Genomic DNA, 6,024 nt, shown 5'->3' on the forward strand with positions numbered 1-6,024 from the left:
TCCGCACTCTATGGGCGGACACTCTGCCGGTGGAGTTCCGAACCCTTCTCACCTCTGTTGCATCGCCGAGTTGATCCACATCAACTCCAACTTCATCTCTTTTGTAAATGTGCCAACACCACCAAGTGTATACCACCATGTGTATGTGTGTTAGCATTTTCACAATCATTTTTCAAAGGATTAGCCACTCAACTTGCCACGCCACTCAATCCTAGCGACGATGCAAAGTTAGATCACTCGAGTGGCACTAGATGACCGATATGCAAACAAGTTTGCCTCTCTTGATAGTACAGCCATCTATCCTAAACCCAGTCATAAACTTCTCTACACACCTATGACCGGTGAAATGAAATGCCCTAGGTTATACCTTTGCCTTGCGCATTCCATTCCATCTCCTCCAATGTCGATGCAACACATGCACCAACATGATCAACAATGATATGATCCACTTCATATCATCATGTGATCATATTGGTTCATCGATCTTGACTTCACTTGATCTTCACCGTTGCCATCGTCCATTGGCACCAAGTCTTGCTCAAGCTTCACCACCACGTGGTCCATCGCTACAAAGCCTCCGACTTACCCTTCACGCTTGCAACCGGTCCATCAAGCCAAGTTTTGTCTTAATCTTCTCCACCTTGATCACATGACTCAATGTCATGTCTCATGTGCAATAAGCTCCTTCATCATCACATGTGTGAGCTTTGCAACATCTCTAAGCCCTTTTTCACCTTCATGGCATATGTTGCTCACACACATGTACCTGTGGATTAATCACCTGTGTATCTCACATAAACATAATTAGTCCACCTAGGTTGTCACTCAATTACCAAAACCAAATAAGGACCTTTCACCACCATGTCGAGGCCCCAGACCGTGAATGGCTAGGTGATGGGGATGGTTCGGAGCTCTTGTGCTGGCAAATGGGTTTACCGAGAGTAGAACTGGCATCCTTCACACCTGCGGACGACCTCCTCTACATATCGTAGCGCGGTGGGCTAGTAAAAACCTTGGCGAAAGGCTTTTTCGACCAGCGACCTTGGGGCCACGTGATGTCCGCAAATCCTGGCATGGACCTCGAGGAGGAGCTGCTTTCCCTAGTTGGTGGGGATGCACTTCATGAGCACCGCTAACGGACTCTGTTTGTAGAGGTCGTCACCGAGCACGATGAAGGTCTTGGAGCGTCGAGCGATCCGTCAGGCTTTAGTCCTTTTGGTCAGGAGAACCTCCTCGAGGAGGTAGGCGAGTAGCGGCGCTCGCCAGTCAGTTTGATCAAGTGCCAATACGGTGACATTTGTGGATGACGTTGTCATGGAGGTACTGGGATTGGAGCCTGTAACAACCCAAAAATCCACACGCCGAAAAAAATACCAACTACAAAATGTTTCTTAAAAAACTCCCATGTAGTGATGAGTGTCATGTATTGAAAGCCAACCTGAGGGCTGCATTAGGCATAACCCCAACCCAAGACAACACATAAGCATGGCATGTCATTTGTTGATTATGATTATTTAATTTCTAACAAAATAAAGAGTTGCATACATTGTTAACTCAAATTGTGAGTTGGATTTTCATTTGCTTTATGTTATGCTTAACAATTCCATTAAAGTAATAAACCATAAAGTTATTATTAAACAAAATTCCCTAAACTCCAATGAATAAGTTACCTCAGTTGTGAATTCAAATTCTAAACCAAATTTGAATTCAAACAAATGGAAGAGAAATGAAAAATAGTGAAAGGAAAAGAAGAAGTGGGCCTCATAGCCAGCCGCTCGGCCCAGCCAGCCCAGCGCGTGCACGTAGGCCCAGCAAGTAGGCCTAGGCTACCGCAGCCGCCCACGCGCCTAGCCCCGCCAGCCACCACTGCCACTTGGGCCCGCATGTTAGTTGCGCGTCACCCATGCCTGCGCGTCCGTCCGCTCCACCCGCTGTCGCTACCACCGTGACCCCATGCAGTCAGCCACACGCCATGCCGTTGTTCACCCCGTGTTGGCTAACGAGTGGACCCCCAGCGTCATCCTCTTCCTTGGTACCCTCCTCTGCTTCCGGCAAAAGCAGAGCGCGGAAGCCATAGGAAAGATCCTAGGCCCCAGCACCCTTTCTCCGCCGTCCGTGCCTCACGACCACCTGCAAAGCCGTTGGATGGATACCACCAAGGCACCGGCTGCCCGACAAGATCATGCAAGATGCATGACCACTGCCGCGCGCCTGCCATGGCCATGGCCGAGCCATGCCCTTGCCCCCTCCCTGTCCCCCGCCTTGCTGACCAAGGATCACGCAAACGGATTCTCCATCGCACCCACAACCTCGTTGCAACCCCATAGCCCTAGCCGCGATGCAATCACGACCCTTCGCATGCACCTGGCCATCTCCAGCCGCTCGTCCATGACATGGCCGAAGCTCTGGCTATAAGAGCCCCAGCCCCAGAGCCCTAGCGATCGTCCATCGCCCGCCGCCATTTGGTGGCCATACACTGTGCACCTGAACCAAGAGAGAGGAGGGAGAAGGGGAAAGGAAGGGGGAGGAAAGCGCCAAAGCCGCTGCGGAAAAGGAGATCACCGAAGCTGAAGACGACGTCGTCGTCTTCATCACTGGTGCGGGCAACGTGGCACTACACAGCCATCGGAGCTACACGGCCTCGAATCGACACGGCATCACCACCCACTCTTCCACGCCACCCACGGTGAGCTTTTCCCCCTTTCGGTCTCTCTCTGCCACCGAACCTCACCGTCGGCCATGGCGCCCCACACCTAGAGCGCGTAGGCCAGTGCCTTGTCTCCGGCCACTAGGAACACATGCACCCACGCACACCCCGCGACCATGCCGTGACCACCCCGTGGGAGCCCCCTTGATTGCCCGTGCGCATCACCATCGACATCATGTCGCCATGGCCGCTGGAGCCCCTAACGGCCACCTAGGAGTCCGAAGCCCTGCTTGAGCCCTGGACGCCTTTGTCGTGCACCCACGAAACCACCGGAGCCATCGTCTGCCCAGCCTAGTTACTGGAGAGCCGACGTGCGCAACCTTGCCACTGGCGGGCACCGCCGAGCCGCCAGCCATTGTGGCCAACGACTTGGAAGACCCCGGCCACCACTAGGGCCCTAGGATCATGATCGCCGTGGCCTAGGGTAGCTTTTCCCCTCCCTAGTTGGGCACCAGCCTCACCACAGAGGCTCACCAGCAAAGCTCACCGCCGGTAGGAGCACCGCCGCGGGAGAAAGACAGGGGGAAACACCCCCCCTCATCGACACCCCTGCATGAGCTCGGTGCACGTGAGCCAAGCCAAGGAGAAGAGACGGTGGACTTGGTTCACCGTGCACCCTACCGTAGGTCCATGGACCAAGAGCGTTGGTCCACCGTGAGCCACACGGTGTGAGCCGCGCTATGGACGAAGCCCAGTAAGAGCCCATGGCCATGACGTGGCTGCGCCACAGCACGCCACATGTTCGGCCTGGCCTGACCCAGACTAGCCCAACCCGAAGCCCGTTTGAGACCCAGACGTGTTGACCGTTGACTGGTCAACATTGACCATTGACCTGGCCCCACATGCCAGTGACACAGACATTCTGGACCCACACGATAGGCGCTAACGTCATACTGACATCACATGGGACCCACATGTCAGCAGCCCACGCAGCCAGGGTGACGTCATGCTGACGTCATGTTGACATCAGCTGCTGACGTCAGCAGCCAGGCCCCACATGTCAGTGACCCTGACTGTTGACCGTTGACCATTGACCATTGACTTGACGTTGACCAATGTTGACATTGACCGGACCCACCTGTCAGTGACCCAATAGCCTTTGGCCCCACCTATCGGTGTGGACGACGTTGATGATGTCACGCTGACGTCATGCTGACGTCAACTGGGCCCCACCTGCCAGCTTAGAACCATGATGCTGACGTTATGTTGACGTCAGCAAGCCACGTGGACCAACCACAGCATGACACGTGTCAGCCCAGGATTAATTCAGCCTTTTTCCATTTTCAGAAATAGATTTAAACTTCAGAAATTCATAACTAATTCATATGACCTCAGAAAAATACAAAACTAGGACCAAAATTCATCTAAAATCAAGCTCTACGCAATGAACCCATGTTTGAGTGCATTTGGCTCTTTTGAATTTTCATTGTTCCTTTGTGCTATTCTATAGACGTCGCTAACGCGACTATAATACGATCGTTTGTAGACTCGAAGGAGCACAAGACCGACGAGGATCGTGAGTACCGTGAGGAGTACGGAGACGACTACACTAAAGGTGCCACATTCCACCTAATCTCGTAGCACCTATTACGTATGGCTAATGTAGAACTGCTATTGCTTTACTTTACTGCTACAGTCATATTATAATAGGACTTGCATGGTAGTATGCTTGCTTGAAAGCCTTTACCTTGACGCAACCTTACCCCTGCATACCCTGCTAATAGGCTAGACACATGCTTACTGCTATATATTTCATTACATATACTTCTACTACGCTTATACTACGTGCGTGGTGGACACTGGTGTTAACTGGACCATGGGGAGAGTGCTACGTGTGTGACTTGGGTGTGTGGAGGGTGAGGGTTGCGTCGACCAAGTTGGAGTACACGACGAGCCTGGGGCAAGTCTTGCTATGGGATGCTACCTGGGCACCCCTAGAAATGGATACTTGTGGTGGGTAAATGGTATATGGACCTGGGTGTGAACCTATGATGGGAGGAGCCTAGGATGGAGGTGCTGTGGTGGCACGATAAATGGAAACCCTGATGAAGACATTCTGGCTTGGTCACCCCTAAGGACTTACTAGTACTCAGATTCACCGGGAAGCCTTATGTACCACTCGCCCTATATGGTGCGGGATGGCCAGACTACTTGGTAGGATATTGCCACTACTGCTAGGATGATAGCGGACAGTGTAAGGAGGTACGGGGCGCGGAGGATCTCCCCCACACCCTTCTGAGACTTCATAGAGACCTTGTGGACCTGGCTCATGACTCATAGTTTCAGCCACCCCAGACTAGACTTGGGGTGTACCAGGGCTGAATGGTAGAGTGGCATTATCCTAGGCTAGCAAGCGGCTGGAATCAGCCTAGTTGACGACGGTCAGCGAGGAAGGCAGATCTTGTGGTTATGTAAAACCTCTGCAGAGTGTATGGTTGATCAATCGATACATGTGCTGACTTGTCGGCTATGGACCTTTCCTAGGTTTTGCTTAAACTAGATAGTGAGATGAGTCCTTCTCTTCTTCCCCTGTGAGAGAGTGTCGGCCGTAGCCAGGGGCTACGGGCCTTGAGACAGTGCCGAGAGGGAGTTGGCCTTTCGACTGAGCGATGGTATGGTATGGGGATGATGGAGATGGTGGTATATCGGTCCCAGGATCAAAACCTGGCTCGGAAAAGGGAATGGAGTGGAATGCATGTGGGAATGGTGTTAAAACTTGACAAACTATTATTATTTACTTGATATGCTAATGCATAGGAAACCCCAGCTTTATAGGTTCCCTTGACTATGTCCAACTTGCATCCAATTTCCACAAAGCAATGCTCATAGGGTTGGGAGTGGCCAGTACAAATCGTACTGATAAATTTTGGCATACAGGTTCTGCTGAGGGGTATAGCTCAGAGGAGTTTGACGGTTGAGGGGTTCGTGCCTACGCTTGAGTTTTGGCGATCTTATCTTCAAGCTGTTCTGAATGAATGCTACTTTTGATTCCGCTAATGCGGCGATATAATAATTTATGTACTTCCACACTACTTGTACTCTGATATTATTGTTGTATGGATGTGATATTCGACTAGAATTTGGGTAATATGATCTACCATGGTCTTATTACACTTCAACTCTGTGGATTTCCCTTCGTAGAAATTGGGGTTGTTTCAGAGCCCCCGAGAGCCAGCTTGGCGTTGGGGTCGGAGCCCCTAGGTCCTGGCTTGGCGTCAGGGTCGGAGTCCCGAGCACTGGCTGGGCATCGGGGTGTGTCTAGATCAGACCTTTCAGGATGCAGGCGGATGGCTCATGGACATTGTTGATGAAGACCC

This window comes from Miscanthus floridulus, chromosome 13 (assembly GCF_019320115.1).
Source record: "Miscanthus floridulus cultivar M001 chromosome 13, ASM1932011v1, whole genome shotgun sequence".
In the NCBI taxonomy this organism is placed as follows: domain Eukaryota; kingdom Viridiplantae; phylum Streptophyta; class Magnoliopsida; order Poales; family Poaceae; genus Miscanthus; species Miscanthus floridulus.